The sequence below is a fragment of the Narcine bancroftii genome, chromosome 6 (genome assembly GCF_036971445.1).
Source record: "Narcine bancroftii isolate sNarBan1 chromosome 6, sNarBan1.hap1, whole genome shotgun sequence".
In the NCBI taxonomy this organism is placed as follows: Eukaryota; Metazoa; Chordata; class Chondrichthyes; order Torpediniformes; family Narcinidae; genus Narcine; species Narcine bancroftii.
The window spans coordinates 171,753,022-171,769,709 of NC_091474.1; the positions used below are offsets into that span (position 1 = coordinate 171,753,022).

Here is a 16,688-nt window from a genome sequence, read left to right on the forward strand (position 1 = left end):
GTCTCAGATCCTTCATCAAATGCATCCTCAACATTTCCTTTTTTTTGAAAAAAAAATTGGTTCACTTAAATCTGCCATTTATTTGCTTTTTTCTTTTGACAGCCTGGGTTCTCAGAATGCAGCAGCCACGCAATGCTTTGCCAGAGACAAGGACCTCCTCTTTATGGGATGTTACATGCCTTGTTCTTTAGAGGAATGAATGGATTTGTTTTTGGCAGATTCTGGATGCCTACAATCCCCTTCTCCTTGCTGACCATTAAGATGAGCACTTCAAGGCTACATGCTTGATGTTCAGCTGTATTTCCTTTACGCTCACAATTACGTAGCCAAGTTCAGCTACAAAGTAATTTATAAATTTACTGAAACCACCACCGATGGCCAAATAATGGGTGATGTTGAGTTAGAATAGCAATTCTGCTCTCAATGTCAGCAAGATCAAGGCGCATATTTTGGACTTTAGAATTGACAGGATAGTGATGGAGAGGGTTAGTAATGTGAGATTCATGGGAGTTAAATGTCAGCAGACCTCTTCTAGAACCAGCTGATTGAGGCAACTGTGAAAAAAGCAACCATGCAGAAGGCAACCAACACTTACTTTCCAAGAATTTTGAGGAGATTCAGAATGCTGTCAACTCCATTCTGTAGGTGTACTGTGGGAAATGTACTGACTGGTCGTATTCATAGGCTTGTTTGTAAACTCGTGCCCAGGAATGCAAAAGGCTACAGAGTGACAAACCAAGGATCGATCCATCTTGGGAAGCCATCTCCTATTCATTGCAGTTATCTATGAGAGGCACTGCCTCAAGAAGGCAGCCAACATCATAAAGGACCTCTATCACTCTGGTCACAACTTCTTATCACTGCTACCTTTGGGCAGAAAGTACAAGCTTGAAGTCCAGGACCTCTAGATTCAAGAACAGTTTTTTCAAAGGCTATCAGGCTCTTGAATCTTCCTGGACTACCCTAACCCTAACCACAAACTACTCTGGCACCTCCAAATGATCTATCTACATGGTTGAAACATCACTTTTTTGCACTAACTGCAGTTTTGAATATTTATGTATCTATATAGGTACTGTTTATGAAACTAGAGCATTGCTATGAAATCTTTTGTAAGCTGAAATGATGTAAAGCAGAGACCATTTCACTACTACTGAAGGATATTTTCATAAAAACAAGGACTCATTCAAAACCCATTCAAATTTCATTCAGAGAGCAAACACAGGTTTCTTTGTAAAGGCAAATTTTGAGGGTATACCTGCACTTTAAAATTTATTACCCCCTTTTCTGTCTCATGGCATCTTTTGGTGATTTTAATTTATACTATAATAGATGGCGTATCTTGTGTACAGTATCTTTGTGCCTCCGTATTTATGGACATAATGAACTCTTACATCCCAACTTCATTTATGGTTTTTGCATTGCGTTCCCACCTGAGTTATAACACTGTGCAGGTTTTAAAATGGGAACAAAAAGCACAGAAATTATACAAGTAATTTAACCTTGAGGCGCTGACTGAGATATATTAAATGTTCGTGCAAGTTATTGTTCCTGCTTCCAAAATGTATTTATTGAGCATCAAACAACTTTGTTTACATTGTACCCATTTTTTTACAAGACAAAAAACCCCAAAAACAAACAAACAAACAAAAAAAAAAATTCACATACACCCTCAGATACACAGCCAGACCCACCACTCCCTGGCACTTTTGCTGACAGTATCATCAGATTGTGACTGATTATGCTAACACATACACCACACAATTAAACATTTACTCCATAGCACTTGTACTTCAGAGAAATGATGCATAAGTGGTTGCCATTTATGAAAACAAAATTGCAATGGACCTTCTTAATATGTATTTGTTTTTTTTCCAGTTTGATGGAAAAAAATAATGTCTTTAATCCATTGTGAAATGGAGAGACACCTATATGACTTCCATTGCAATAAAATTAGATGCTTGGCAAATAAAGATGCAAACTAAAATAAAACAAAATAGTTCTATCTTCAACCCATCTATGTTTGCATTTAATATGGCGTAGGTTGGAAAGAGGGCAATAACTATACTTCCAGAAAGTGGGCTGATAACTTGCGTATTGTAATGAAGCTGATGGTCTCATCTACAATTTGATGTGTTTATTTAATAGTCTAGACCTTAGAAATTTGATGGTTGAAAGGAAATGTGGACTTCTGGAACCAGTGACTATGGTTTTGCTGATCTATTAGATTAAGTGTACCTTCATCAACCTCCTGTGGATGGACATCCTTCCACATGGTGTCTTTGATCTTCATTCACCCTGCCTGTTTTTTTTTGACCATGCCTAACCATGTCTATCCCTTCCTATCTCCTGCACAAATATGATAATCTTCCCCCTGCTCTGAGGCTTCTGGTTTGTAACTTTTTCCACTCTAACAATAATTTCCATTTATATTGTGCCTTTAGCATCCCAAGCATTTTGACAAAATTTGACACACTAATGCACAAGGTGGTGTAAGGATAGATTACCATGGTCATGCATAATGAAGTAGATTTTAGTTTCTTTTAGGGGGAAAAAAGAAGAGGTGAATAGAGAGGGAAATTCCAGTGGTTATAGCCTCTTGAAACCACTGATGTTGGAGCAATCAAAATAAGGGATTTTCACAGACTGTTGTGGAAAGAATGTAGATGTCAGGAAAATTGGTCAAACAGACGAAGCTTAACGGAGGTGAGACAGTGGAGAGATTTGACAAGTGTGAGAATTCTGGTCTCTGAGACAGGAGACAAATGTTAGGGGCAGATTTTAAGTAGAACCTCAAAGATTGTAATCTTACTGTAGAAGTAATGAGGAAAAAGCAGGAAAGAGAGTGGAAGTTACAAGTATAATAAACAAAATAAGTAGATAGCAGAAACAAAGTCAGGTAGGATCAGAATGAAATAAACATGTTAAAAAGCTAAATTCAGCTCAAGATAACAAAAATGGGGCACTGTGGAAATCTGTACTTGAAATTCAAATATTCCCAATATATATCAGTAATTTGGCTGAGGAAATCAAATGTAACATTCTCAAGTTTGTCATGAAATGTTTGGGTAAAATGGGAAGTGATGGGTATGTGAAAATGGTTGAAGTGATAAAAGGCCAGCTGAAATGATGAGGAAACAACATGGCAGATTGAGTACCATGTGGAGAAATGTAAGGTGGAAAAGAAAACAAATACTGAGCTTTTTTAAACTTGAGAAGTTAGGAAATCAATCTAGACATTCTTGCATGTAACTCACTAAAATCTAACATGTAGGTGCAGCAAAGATTAGGTAGGCAAATTCTCTGTCGATTACATGAAAATTTAAGTAGAATAGTCTCAATGCAGTTATATAGGGTCTTGGTGAGATAATACCTGGAGTATTGTGTAGAGCTGTTCTCCTTTCCTGAGGAAGGATATACTTAGAACAATACAGCACAGTACAGGCCCTTCCATCTGAAAAAAGTACTAAACACTCCCTATTCCATAAACCCTCTATTTTTCTTTCATCCATATGTCTGTCTAAGAGCCTCTTAAATGCCCTCCATGTTTCAGTTTCCACCATCATCCCCGGTAAGGCATTCAAGGCTCCCACAACTCTGCAGTATTAACAAAAAAATCCCTGATGTCTCCCCTAAACTTCCCTCCCTTAACTTTGTACACATGTTCTCTGGTATTTGGTAATCCTCCCCTGGGAAACAGGTGCTGACTGTCCACCCTATCAATGCATCTCATAATCTTATAGACCTCTATCAAGTCTTCTCTCAACCTTCTACACTCCAAAGAGAAAAATCCCAGCTCTGCTAATCTTGCCTCAAACCATGTTTTCCAATTCAGACAACATCCTGGTAAATCACCTATGCGCCCTCACCATAGCTTCCACATCCTTCCTATAATGAAGTGACCAGAACTGAACACAAGACTCTAAGTGTGGCTTTACCAAAGATTTGTAGAGTTGTAACATGACCTCTCTACTCCTGAATTCAACTTTGAGGGATGTTTGACTTTGAACCCCAAGGCACTATTCATTCACACCATTAACCCTATACTCAGCCTTCTGGTTTGTCCTTCCAAAATGCATCACCTCACATTTATCTGCCACTTCTGTGTTCAACTCTGCGTCCTGTCTATATCGTCTTTTAACCTTCGACAACTTTCAGCTCCATCCACAATTCCTCCCTCCATTGTGTCATTCACGAACTTACTGACCCATCCTTCTGCCTCTTCATCCAGGTCAGTTATAAAAATCTCAAAGAGCAGGGAGCTTTCTATAAAAGGAAATGCAGCGAAGGTTCAAAAGGCTAATTCCTGAGGTAAGAGGTCTGAACTCCAAGGAGAGATTGATTCGGCAGGGGCTCTATTCACTGAGGAATGACCAAATTAAAATGCACAAAATTCTTCAAGGAATCAACAAGGTAGATGTGGGATAGATATTTTCCCCTTGCTGAAAGTCTGAAAACAAATGGCAAGCCATTTAGGATTGACATGAAGAGAAATTCCTTCACACAAAGGGTAGCGATTTTTAAAAAAAAATTAATTCGGAGAACTGTGAAGGCACAGTCATTGATTACAATTTAAAAAAAAACCAGAAATCAAAAGGTGTTTGGACATTGTTGAATTGAGCAATACTGGAACAGAGTAAGAAAATAGTGTTGAGATAGATTGGTATAATTAGATGGACTTTGCAGTGTATCTGCACTGATCCTTGGTTAGCAGGACACATTAATGAGATGATTATTAGCTAAGACAGAATACAAGAGGAAGTTATGCGAGAATTCTGAACAATACAATTTGGGGCATAACTTGTACTGTGAACAGTTCGGTCAACACCTTGCATGAGATGTGTTTTTATATTGCAGAGGGTGCTGACAGTATTTATAATGCTCGAGGACAGCAAAGTTTTAGCAATGAGAAATTGGATTGGCCTGCTGTTTCTTTCCTTGGGCCATTTAATTAGGGTAATACAAATGTGAAAGGCTGTGTACGTTAAGTAGAAAAGACCTCTTTCCCTTATCAGAGGACAAAGATTTAAAGCAACTGGTAGGATTATGATAGGGGTCTTAAACTGTCTATCAGAAATAAAAGCAGTAACCCTTGTCACTTTTGAACAGTACTGGATGAGTACTTCAAATGCTTTGACCTGCAGGGCTTTATACTGGGGAGGGAAGGTGGGATGAGTCTGAGAAACTTTTTCTTTTAAAACCAGCATTAATACATTGGGCTAAATGGCCTGAGCTGTAAATCTTTGATTCTAAAATCTGCACCATTATCCTTGGCAGGTTAATACAGTCCAGCAAGCTTTGGAAGAATTTGGAACATTTCAGAAGATTTGAATATTGTTGGCATTTTTTTCTTGTAATTGTTGTGGTTACATGTTTCTTGAAACAGCTGCATCTATTTATGAAGTTGATTTCAGGATATTTTTTTAACAATGGTGAAGTAGTAGTTCCAAGTGCAGATCATGTGTCCATTGGAGGTATTTAGTGCTCCCATGTTCTTACCATTGCTCATTTCAAGCAGATGCTGTTGAGCTGGTCATGATAGTACATTTTGTAGAAAGTACACACTGCAACAATGTCAGAGGAAATGAGTAATTATGGTGGTGGTTAGGATGCCAATCAGTTGAGCAATTTACTTTGAATTTTGTTCATCCTGGCAAACTCATTCCATCATCCTCCTGACTTGTGTCTTGCAGATAGTGGAAAAACCTTGGAAAGTCCGGAGGTAAGTTACTCTCCACAGAATACCTAGCCTAGTGACATGCTCATATATTATTGATCTGGCTGGTGTAATTCAGTACTTGACCAATTGTGATAACTCCCCCTCCCCCAACTTTTTGATAATTTGGATAATCAACAATATTAATGTTAATCAAAGACAAGGATGGATGGATGAGGAGAATTATCTGATGGAAGTAGTCATTCTGTCAGATGCAAATCAAACTCATCACAAGTCAGTGTGAAACCCATAGAGGTATATGCTGCTTCATTATCTGAGTTGATGTGATGGAACTGAATGCTGTGCAAATTATAAGGAACATTGGCACTTCTGACATTCTGATGGGGGGGGGTAGTAAAAATGGATGATTGATGAAGTTGCTGAATGCTATTGAACCTGTGACACTGCCCCAAAATATTCCAATAACTCCTGTGGCTGAGATGATTGACCTGTAACAAACACAATAATCTTTCCTTGTACGAAGAATGACTCATAGCCAGCAGAGATGCCCCCTGATTCCTATTAGTTTAGTTTTGACCCATTGATGCTTCACTTGATCAAATGCTGCCCTGTAATGTCTAGTTTATTTTTGGACCAAGATGGTCATTAAATGTGGATGTCCTGGTAGAATGCAAAGAATATGTCATTATGGATGTTTTTGAGGATAATACTGTCAAATATTGCTTTTGTCATATTTACTTATGGTTGACAGGTCAGTGGAGATAATTATCAGCTAGTTTGCAATTGCGCTGCTTTATGTTGGCAAGACTAATTGGCTTTGTATTATTGAATAGATTCAAGAGCTTGGGAATATCTTGGCTAATTCGAGAGAGCAAATTTTCAGTACTGTGATTGAGACCCCACCTTTTCCTATATCAAGCATGTTTAGGCTTAATATATGAATTGAATTGTCTGACGATTGGCTTCCATGATGTTGGGAAGGCAGAAATGGGTCATTGATTTGACAAACCAGGCTAAAGATAATTGCACGTAATACTCAACCAATGCACTCATTGACAATTGGCCTGTCCATCAAGTTATCTCCCCTCGGGCATGCCATGTGATGACATTGGGTTAGACTGATAATCCCTGCTCTCCTCAAAAGAGATGAGAAAAAGAAACAAAAAAGGCTATAAAAGTTACTGAAAGAACTATCTGAAAATCATAGAAGACATCAACAATGCCACCAAAGAAGGATAAAGGCCTTGCTGCTGTACAAGAAATTGAACAAGAAAAGGAACTAGAAAAGGAAGAGAGGCCTACCTGAAAGGATCCTGGAGCTGTCCGTAAGGTAGGATCCAAAGGAGAGAGGCCAGAAGCCAAGGAGACCTGTGCCAAAATATAGATATGTTTTTGGGAGATAAATTGGGCAGGGTTTGTTAGTGTAGGTCACATACAAAAACTTTAAAACAGATCTTATTTAAAATACTGGAGCTCTGCTAATGCTAGACATATTGGGACCTCAAAGGCTTTGCAAAAGCTTTGGAGAGTGCCCAAGAGATTTCACCAATGGCTTGTTGTTTACAAAAATGCAACAGATGAAAGAGCTTGTCAGAGCTGCAGACAGTGTAGAATGGAACCTGCTGTTCTAGGAGGGTCATGTGGTTTTGCAAGCAGAGAGAGTCAAACAGGCTTTCTCTATAAGAGAGAGAGAGATCAGTTCTACAGTGTTGCAGACAGTAACAATAGCTGAGACTGGAACAGGACAAGCTAGCAAGTTTGTGGAAAACCCCATTTGAAAGATGGGTTGTGAGTGCTTAGTTCAGCCTGGTCAAAGCCCTTGTGGTTCATGCAAGAGGAGAGGACTGGCTGTCTAATGTTTCACTTGAAATAGGAGAAACAAAAAGGGACTCTGTGGTGATCTGAAAGAAAGAGGTTATCATCTGGAGAACCCTGAGGGGGCAAGTTTCTTCGGCAAGACACTGAAGTGGCTGGTTGTCTATTGTACAACAAATTTCTTTCTGAAAACCGACAAGAACCTTCCTGAGTGGTAACCATTTACCTTTCAAGCATCAAACCCTGGTGAACTTTATAAATGTTAAATTCTGTGCACAGTATAAGATTTGCCTGCAACCAGTGAACTTGGAGGAACGAGAAGCAAGATTGGACTGTGAATTAAATAACTTTTCTGAACTTACACACACATTACATACATGTGCGCTTAGTATTAGAAGGGGGTTGAGTTAGGTTAGTTAAGTCAATAGTGATAAGTTAATGTGTGATTCTGTTTTCATGTTTAAAGATCATTAAAAGTAACTTTTGTTTAAATAACCATTTTCCTTGGTGAATATCTATTGCTGCTGGGTTTTGGGGTCTTCTGGGCTCATAATAGATCTTGGACACTGCTGCATAGGGTCTACTCTGACAGTGGCCGCCGACATCAGGTGAAGAAGTGACTGCGCAGGCGCAACTCCTCACGCATGTGCAGAGCACAAAAAGAAACAGAGGAAATTTTAAAAAAGATTCCAGACACTCACAGTTCCAGTAATGAAGAAGAAGACCTGGAAAAGCAAAGAATAAGAATGACCTACAATCAAGAAAAAAGCAGAAAAAGATGCAGAAACTTCTTTATCTTCTGGTGAATTAAAACAAATGTTAGATTTTTTTCGACAATCCAATGAAGTATTAACTGAAAGTATTAAGTAAGGAAGAATGGTGACAAGATGGAAAGATTAATGCAACAAGTGGACATTAGATTTGAAATACTGGATGGAAAAATTAATGGGAATCGAGATTCAAATGAAAGCACAAGAAGAGGCAGCTGACAAGCATGATCAGCTAATGCAAAAAAAAGATATTTTGGAAAATTTCAGTAGATGAAATAACATTAAGTTTCTTGGACTTGAAGAAAGGGACGAAGGTAAAAACTTGAAATTTTTTTGCAACTATGGATACTGGCATCTTTGGATCAGGCTGCATTTCAAGGTGGCTTGGAGATAGAACAAGCCCATAGGGCACTGAGACCTAAACCTCAGGCTGACCAAAGGTACCATCCAAAACTTGTCAGATTCTTTGATATGAAGTAAGAGAGAAGATATTGGAGCTGGCAGCAAAACAAGCTAAAGAAAAACAAATACCTTTGACTTTAATGGAAATTATTCAGATACAAATTTTGATTTGTTGAAAAAGAGAAAGGAGTTTAATCTGGTTATAGATGTATTGTGGAAAAAAGGCTATGCCTTTATTTTGAGATATCCAGCTGTTTTGAAAGTATTCACCCCGGGAGGGAGGAATAAATTTTTTACAGAGCCTAATGAAGCAAATTCATTGCCTGTTAAAGTTGTGGATACTTGAATGTGTTATATAACTGAGAGGTTTTGCTGTAACTGAAAATACATCAAGTTTCGAGAGAGTTTAAAAGGAGAGGAAGGTTTAACCTACATTGTGCATGATCTAATATACTGGATAAGTTTAAAGTATTAAAAGGTATATTGATAAGTTTATAGTAAGGGAATGGTATGATGTTTCAAGTAAGTTAGAGGGGAATGTGACACTGGCCACTACGCTAGGGCACTAATGCGACTAGTTTTGCATCTCGTACAGATCAGGGTAATATAGATTGGAGCACCTCAGGGGTTAACCAATCTTTTCTTTTTTTCTTCCTTTCTTTTTTTTTGGTTCTTAGCCTGTTTATAGATATAAGATATATTGGAAGGGTTGGGTTGGATAGGGGGATGGAGGGGGACACTGGATGGATATAGGTTTTAATTTTGATGTCTAATGGCAGGGAAATTGTCATTTATTAGTATTAATATTAATGGAATTCAGAATCCGATGGAGAAAAAGGTTATTGAATTATGTGAAAAAAAATTAAAGTAGATGTGGCTTTTACACGAGAAACTCTTTAACGGAAATAGAACATATTGAAACTAAAGAAAGATTGGGTAGGAGGAGTATTCTCTTCTTCATTTAATTCTCAAGCTAGAGGAGTAATAATATTAATAAATAAATGTTTACCAATTGAAATATTGGATGTAATGACTGGTAAAATGGGGAGGTATGTGATGATAAATTGCAAAATATATTCTGAATATTGGACCATGAATATATATGCACCAAATGTAGATGATGTTTTTATGCAGTTAGCTAATGCAAAAGGGAAAATTATTATGGGACGAAACTAATTTTACCTTTGATTCCAAGTTGGATAGATCAGGAGGAATTATTGTTAAGAATAAGGTAACAAAAGATGTGAAAATTTTATGAATGAAGTGAAACTTGTTGATAGTTGTAGGAAGATGCATCCTGATATTAGAGATTATTCATTTTATTCTTATAGGCATAAGACATATTCCCATATAGATATGCTTTTAATCACCTTTCAACTCCAGACAAGAGTTCATAATATTGAATATCAAGCAAGGATATTGTCTAACCATTCACCTTTAGCTATGTCAATTTTAATGGAGGAGGAGCAAAATATAGATTAGAGATGGAGGTTTAATGCAGCATTGATGAAAAGGAAAGATTTTTGTGTATTTTTAAGGCAACAGATAAAACTTTTTATGGACCTAAATGAACATTCTGTAACTAATAAGGTTGTGGTATGGGATTCTTTGAAAGATTATTTAAGAGGATAAATAAGTAATACAGCTTAGGTTAAAAAATAATGCATGTCTGAAGTTAAATCTTTGGAAAAGGAAATAGTAAAGATGGAAAAAGAATTGCAAAATTGAGGGAATGATGAACAAAGGAAAATATTGGATTGTTAAAAATTGAAGCCCAATACAAGTATATAGAGTAGAGAGGGATGTAAGATGAACCCGACAAAAATATTGCGAATTGGGAGATTGAGCACATAAAATTTTAGCATGGCAATTGAAGACTGAACAACTAATGAGAACAATAGTAGCTATAAAAAATGTTTGGGTTATCTTAATTATAAAACACAAGGTATTAATGATGTGTTTATGACATTTTATAAGCAATTATACAAATTGGAATATTTGAAAGATGGGGTAAAATAGATGAATTACTTTACCACAGTTAGACATAGAAGAAAAGACAGAATTAACACATTCATTTACAGAATTATATGATATATTGATGCCTTTACCAAACAATAAGGCTCCAGGGGAGGATGGTTTCTCTCCGGAGTTTTCTAAATAAAATTAAAGAGTTATTAATTCCAATATTAGTGGGGTTGTTAGATCAAATGGAAGATCTTTGGGACTGAGTCATTTAAAATTGCATTAATAACAGTTATTTCAAAAAAAGGAAGAATCCTTTGCTTCCACCTTCATATAGTTCACTATTGAATACTGATTATAAAATTTTATCCAAACTAATAGCTAATAGATTAGCTAAATGTTTACATAAATTGATTAATATGGACCAAACTGGTTTTATTAAAAATATAAGATCAGCAGATAATATTGTTAGATTTTTAAGTTAATAGATAAGATTATAAGAAAAGAAAAATACCCATCAGTGGCTTTAGCAATAGATGCAGAAAAGGCAATTGATAGATTAGAATGAGATTATTTATTTAAAGTACTAAAGTCTTTGGAATTCTGACAAATTTTATAAATTGGATAAGCGAATTATATAATACTCCAAAGTATTATATACTCCAAAATCTTTTTTGTTGGAAAGATCACCTAGACAAAAATGTCCATTATCTCCATTTTTATTTGCATTAGCTATAGAACCTTTATAACCCGCAGGCGCGGGACTTCGGGGCAGCAGGCGCGGGACTTCGGGGCAGCAGGCGCGGGACTTCGGGGCAGCAGGCGCGGGACTTCGGGGCAGCAGGCGCGGGACTTCGGGGCAGCAGGCGCGGGACTTCGGGGCAGCAGGCGCGGGACTTCGGGGCAGCAGGCGCGGGACTTCGGGGCAGCAGGCGCGGCACTTCGGGGCAGCAGGCGCGGCACTTCGGGGCAGCAGGCGCGGGACTTCGGGGCAGCAGGCGCGGGACTTCGGGGCAGCAGGCGCGGGACTTCGGGGCAGCAGGCGCGGGACTTCGGGGCAGCAGGCGCGGGACTTCGGGGCAGCAGGCGCGGGACTTCGGGGCAGCAGGCGCGGGACTTCGGGGCAGCAGGCGCGGGACTTCGGGGCAGCAGGCGCGGGACTTCGGGGCAGCAGGCGCGGGACTTCGGGGCAGCAGGCGCGGGACTTCGGGGCAGCAGGCGCGGGACTTCGGGGCAGCAGGCGCGGGACTTCGGGGCAGCAGGCGCGGGACTTCGGGGCAGCAGGCGCGGGACTTCGGGGCAGCAGGCGCGGGACTTCGGGGCAGCAGGCGCGGGACTTCGGGGCAGCAGGCGCGGGACTTCGGGGCAGCAGGCGCGGGACTTCGGGGCAGCAGGCGCGGGACTTCGGGGCAGCCGGCGCGGGACTTCGGGGCAGCCGGCGCGGGACTTCGGGGCAGCCGGCGCGGGACTTCGGGGCAGCCGGCGCGGGACTTCGGGGCAGCCGGCGCGGGACTTCGGGGCAGCCGGCGCGGGACTTCGGGGCAGCCGGCGCGGGACTTCGGGGCAGCCGGCGCGGGACTTCGGGGCAGCCGGCGCGGGACTTCGGGGCAGCCGGCGCGGGACTTCGGGGCAGCCGGCGCGGGACTTCGGGGCAGCCGGCGCGGGACTTCGGGGCAGCCGGCGCGGGACTTCGGGGCAGCCGGCGCGGGACTTCGGGGCAGCCGGCGCGGGACTTCGGGGCAGCCGGCGCGGGACTTCGGGGCAGCCGGCGCGGGACTTCGGGGCAGCCGGCGCGGGACTTCGGGGCAGCCGGCGCGGGACTTCGGGGCAGCCGGCGCGGGACTTCGGGGCAGCCGGCGCGGGACTTCGGGGCAGCCGGCGCGGGACTTCGGGGCAGCCGGCGCGGGACTTCGGGGCAGCCGGCGCGGGACTTCGGGGCAGCCGGCGCGGGACTTCGGGGCAGCCGGCGCGGGACTTCGGGGCAGCCGGCGCGGGACTTCGGGGCAGCCGGCGCGGGACTTCGGGGCAGCCGGCGCGGGACTTCGGGGCAGCCGGCGCGGGACTTCGGGGCAGCCGGCGCGGGACTTCGGGGCAGCCGGCGCGGGACTTCGGGGCAGCCGGCGCGGGACTTCGGGGCAGCCGGCGCGGGACTTCGGGGCAGCCGGCGCGGGACTTCGGGGCAGCCGGCGCGGGACTTCGGAGCTGCCGGCGCAGGACTTCGGGGCAGCTGGCGCAGGACGTAGGGGCAGGGGTGGCCGGCATGGGATGTCAGGGCATCCCCTGCCCTGAAGTATCACACTGGGGGGTAGGGCTGTAGGGAGGGGGCTGTCAGGCGTGGAGATTTGGGTCGCCAACTGATTGTCTTCAGCCTGTCCCTCAGCAGTTTGGGGTCCACAGACACATGAATTAATGAATCACATTTTAATGAGGTTTCACTGTATTGAGGAATTAATCTTGATAAGAATTTAAATAATTAATTTAAATTTGACAACATTTCTTTATTGAGGAAAATTAAAGAAGATTTAACAAGATGGAAAGATTTGCCAGTTACTTTAATAAGGAAGGATTAATTGTGTGTAGATGAAAATCTTTCCTAGAATGCAATACCTTTTCAATCTTTACCAATTTTTGTACCAATATTTTTTCAAGATTTAAATAAAAGTGTTAGAAGATTTATTTGGAAGGATAAAATGTCTCGGATGGCATTGGAAAAATAGCATGGAAATTTAATCAGGGGAACTTCAAAGTCCAATTAAAAAAATTATTATAAAGCAGCTCAACTTCGATTTTTGCCTCCTTGTTATCATACTGATGAAAAGATTGCATTGGTGCAAATTGAAATGAGTAAAATAGAAGAACATAATTCTGAACATATTTTATATAAATGGCATGAGGGATTATTAAAAGGAAAATTGGATTCATCAATTTTGAAGCATATACTTAAAGTATGGAATGAGAAATGAAGAATTATCAGTTGGCTAAAATTATATTAAATCAAAATCCTTTAATTCCTTTTAAGGTTAATAATCGTTATTTCGATGTTTAGTATAATTGCAGAATAAAAAATAAGGGGCTGTTTTTTGGGATTTTTTTTTACTTTTGACCAAAATATAATATTCCATATAACACTTTTTTTCTTATTATCAACTTAAATCGTATTTAAAAAGAAAGTTAGGGAGGACTTTTAAATTACCAGTGTTACAGGCCCAGTGGACCCCAAACCCAGCAGCAATAGATATTCACCAAGACAAATGGTTACTTAAACAAAAGTTGCTTTTAATTATCTTTAAACATGAAAATATAATAAAACTTTAACTTATCACTATTGATTTGCTTAACTAAACTTAACCCCCTTCTAATTCTCAGTGTTTGGTTCATAGTCCATTCTCACTTCTCATTCCTCCAAGTTCACTGATTGCAGGCAATTCTTATTCTGTGCACAGAATTTAACATTTATAAAGTTCACCAGGCTTTGGAGCTTGAAAGGTAAATGGTTTTCACTCAGGAAGGTTCTTGTCGGTTTTCAGAGAGAGAGATTTGTTATTCCAGGACATCCACAATTGATGTACTTCCATCAGCCACTCCAGTGTCTTGCTGACAAAACTTGCCCTTTGTAGGGTTCTCCAGATGATAACCTCTTTTTTTTTCAGGTCACCACAGAGTTCCTTTTTGTTTCTCCTACTTCAAGTAAATTGTATATCATTAGAGCGAATAACATATAATTTACGAAATCAACCAGAAAATTTGATAAAATTTGGAAACCCTACATGGATTTTTTTGCTATGACTTTTCCTGCAGCATCCCCATCCAACCCAACCTAGTTAGCTATGATTTAAAATCATTATGGAAATGGCAATTAATTAATTGAAATGTAAGGTTTAGTAGATAGGCTTTTCTTTTTTTGGCGAGGGGGTGGGTGGGGGTTAAAAATGAATATATAAACTGTATTTTTTGAGTCATAGTTTATTATTCTTATGTTATGAATAAATACTTATATGTTTTGATGCAAATGAAAAATAAATTAAAAAAAAATGTTATCTCCCCTGATTCATATTGAATTGTCCACTAGCATTCACCACTTGCATGTGAAAGCAAATCTGATTTGTAGGTTGAAAAATATTAAATGTTGGTTGTAAATAAGAATAAAGTATTTGGATAAAGTCTTTGTTTCATTGATAAGCATAACCCATGTGAAGTATTCATGCACAGTTTTTCTTGAATGTGATGAAGTCTGTCAAGCCTATTCAAGTAAATTTAGCAGACGCTGAAGTTGACATTAAAAACAATCAAACCAATCAAAATTTCAAAGCAATCTGTCTCTTGTCACTCCCTGGACTTCAATCACTCTAAGCTATTTTGTGATTGCATTTTAATTGATTCATGAGTGTGGGAGGACAGATTGGAATTTGACAGATGCTGCTCCCCAAGGGAGAGTAAAATGTTGTTTGAGACAGCAGGCTTTGCACATCTGATGTTGAGCATTCTTTCTTGTTGGGTTAGAGAGCTTTCTAGTTAATATGATGATGCAAAGTATTTGCTTGATTGGTTGATAGATGTGAAACATCTGTCAATCTTTAGTTCTGCCAATCCAGGATTTTAAAGTTGGTTGGTAGCTGACATGTAAACTATAGATCCAAGAAATAATGGAGTTATCAAGTTTCACTTTAATACAAACTAATTAGTTTGTCTTTATTTTCCATGTCCTTGCTTATTCTTTTAATTTGTAATATTTTATTTCACTGTACCTGGGTCAAAGAATACATAATCTACCGATCTCTGACCAAGAGATTAGGTAGAACATTTTTTTTGATGCTGGTGCTGCAGAAGCTGTGGCAGCTCTGCCACTGGCGCGGAACCGCAGGGAGCGAGGGAAGGGAGATGCAGTGCTCCAGTGGAATCCAGCTGCCCAGTCAACTGCCATTGACAGTTTGAAATCTTGCGACCATAGGTCTGCGCCCAAGTTGGTGGTGCCTATTGATCAACAAAGGTCTATGCCAGCCTTGTTGACATTCTGTATTAGCCAATGTGTCTGCATTTGGTCCATGTCCTTCTAAACACTCCCTATCTGTAGATCTGTTCAAATCCCTTTTGAATGTCGTAATTATATCAGCATTTATAGCATCCTACTGTATTTTTTTCTCAGAGATTTTGAAGCATTTAATTCTTCGAGGTATGGTCATTTTAGCCTTTTCCTGAAGCCCTCGCTGTCACAGAAGCCTGTACACAGTCGATTTGATTTGCATCATGTAATATCATGGGGTACACCAAAAGCTGTGGGATCAGATAAATTCCACCTTGTTCTGAAGATGCTTCTGATTTAACTGTGCCTCTACCTAAGTTGTTCCAGCACAGGTGCAACATTGAAATTTACTTGACAAACTGAAATGTTTCCCAGGTATATCGTATTCCTAAAAAACATGGCTAATCAGCAGCAGAATTGTGGAAGGTGCTCTCAAGTGACACCCACACTGGGAATTAGTGTGCAGATTACTTCTGAGTTTCACCACGACCATTTGGTTCCAGATCTCATCACTAAATCTCTTCGTTTACACTGCCTTGAATTAATTTTTGAACAACATCATTCAAAGGACTATAAACAAATCAATGGTTTGGTATTATGAGGTCAGCAAGTCCATGATACTGTAAATCTAAAACTAAAATAAAATATTGTCAGAATGGTGAAACTTGATGCCCTTGGCATGATATTTTACTAACCTAATTCACAAGTGGCCAATCACACAATCCAATCTGGAAGAGCTAAATGTCATGGAAAATAGATATTAAAAAATACTGACCTATTATCTGTGCACAAATCTGTTGTTAATTCTTCTAAAATAAAAATTGCATGCAAGTCATTGAAAAGCAGTTTTACCTTAGTGCATAAACTTCAAAAATCAAAAATTGTCTATAAAACTTGAGAATGATTAAATCAGAGCAATTACTAGATTGAAAAGATTATTTTCGAAACTCCATAATTTTTAATAATTATCAGATCATCGGAACAAGACACACAAACCTAGAAAACCACGTCTAAGTCATGGTTAGTGTTCACTATATTTTTT

At 40.1% G+C, this 16,688-nt stretch overlaps 1 protein-coding gene and 1 long non-coding RNA gene across 6 annotated transcripts in view; one reads left to right on the forward strand and one right to left on the reverse strand.

Moving 5' to 3' along the window:
• The window catches only part of LOC138736749 (protein eva-1 homolog C), a 336,320-nt gene that overhangs the window by 246,514 nt on the left and 73,118 nt on the right, over positions 1–16,688 (forward strand). The gene's annotated exons all lie outside the window — the stretch shown is intronic.
• The window catches only part of LOC138736750 (uncharacterized), a 166,563-nt gene that overhangs the window by 19,396 nt on the left and 130,479 nt on the right, over positions 1–16,688 (reverse strand). For 4 of the 5 annotated variants that reach the window (XR_011340551.1, XR_011340549.1, XR_011340553.1 and 1 more), the window contains 2 exons: positions 16,422–16,455; positions 6,980–7,045 (listed from right to left, as the gene is read on the reverse strand). This is a non-coding gene — a long non-coding RNA (uncharacterized lncRNA). The remainder of the gene's footprint in view (positions 1–6,979; positions 7,046–16,421; positions 16,456–16,688) is intronic. The other variant, XR_011340550.1, reaches the window with a different exon arrangement.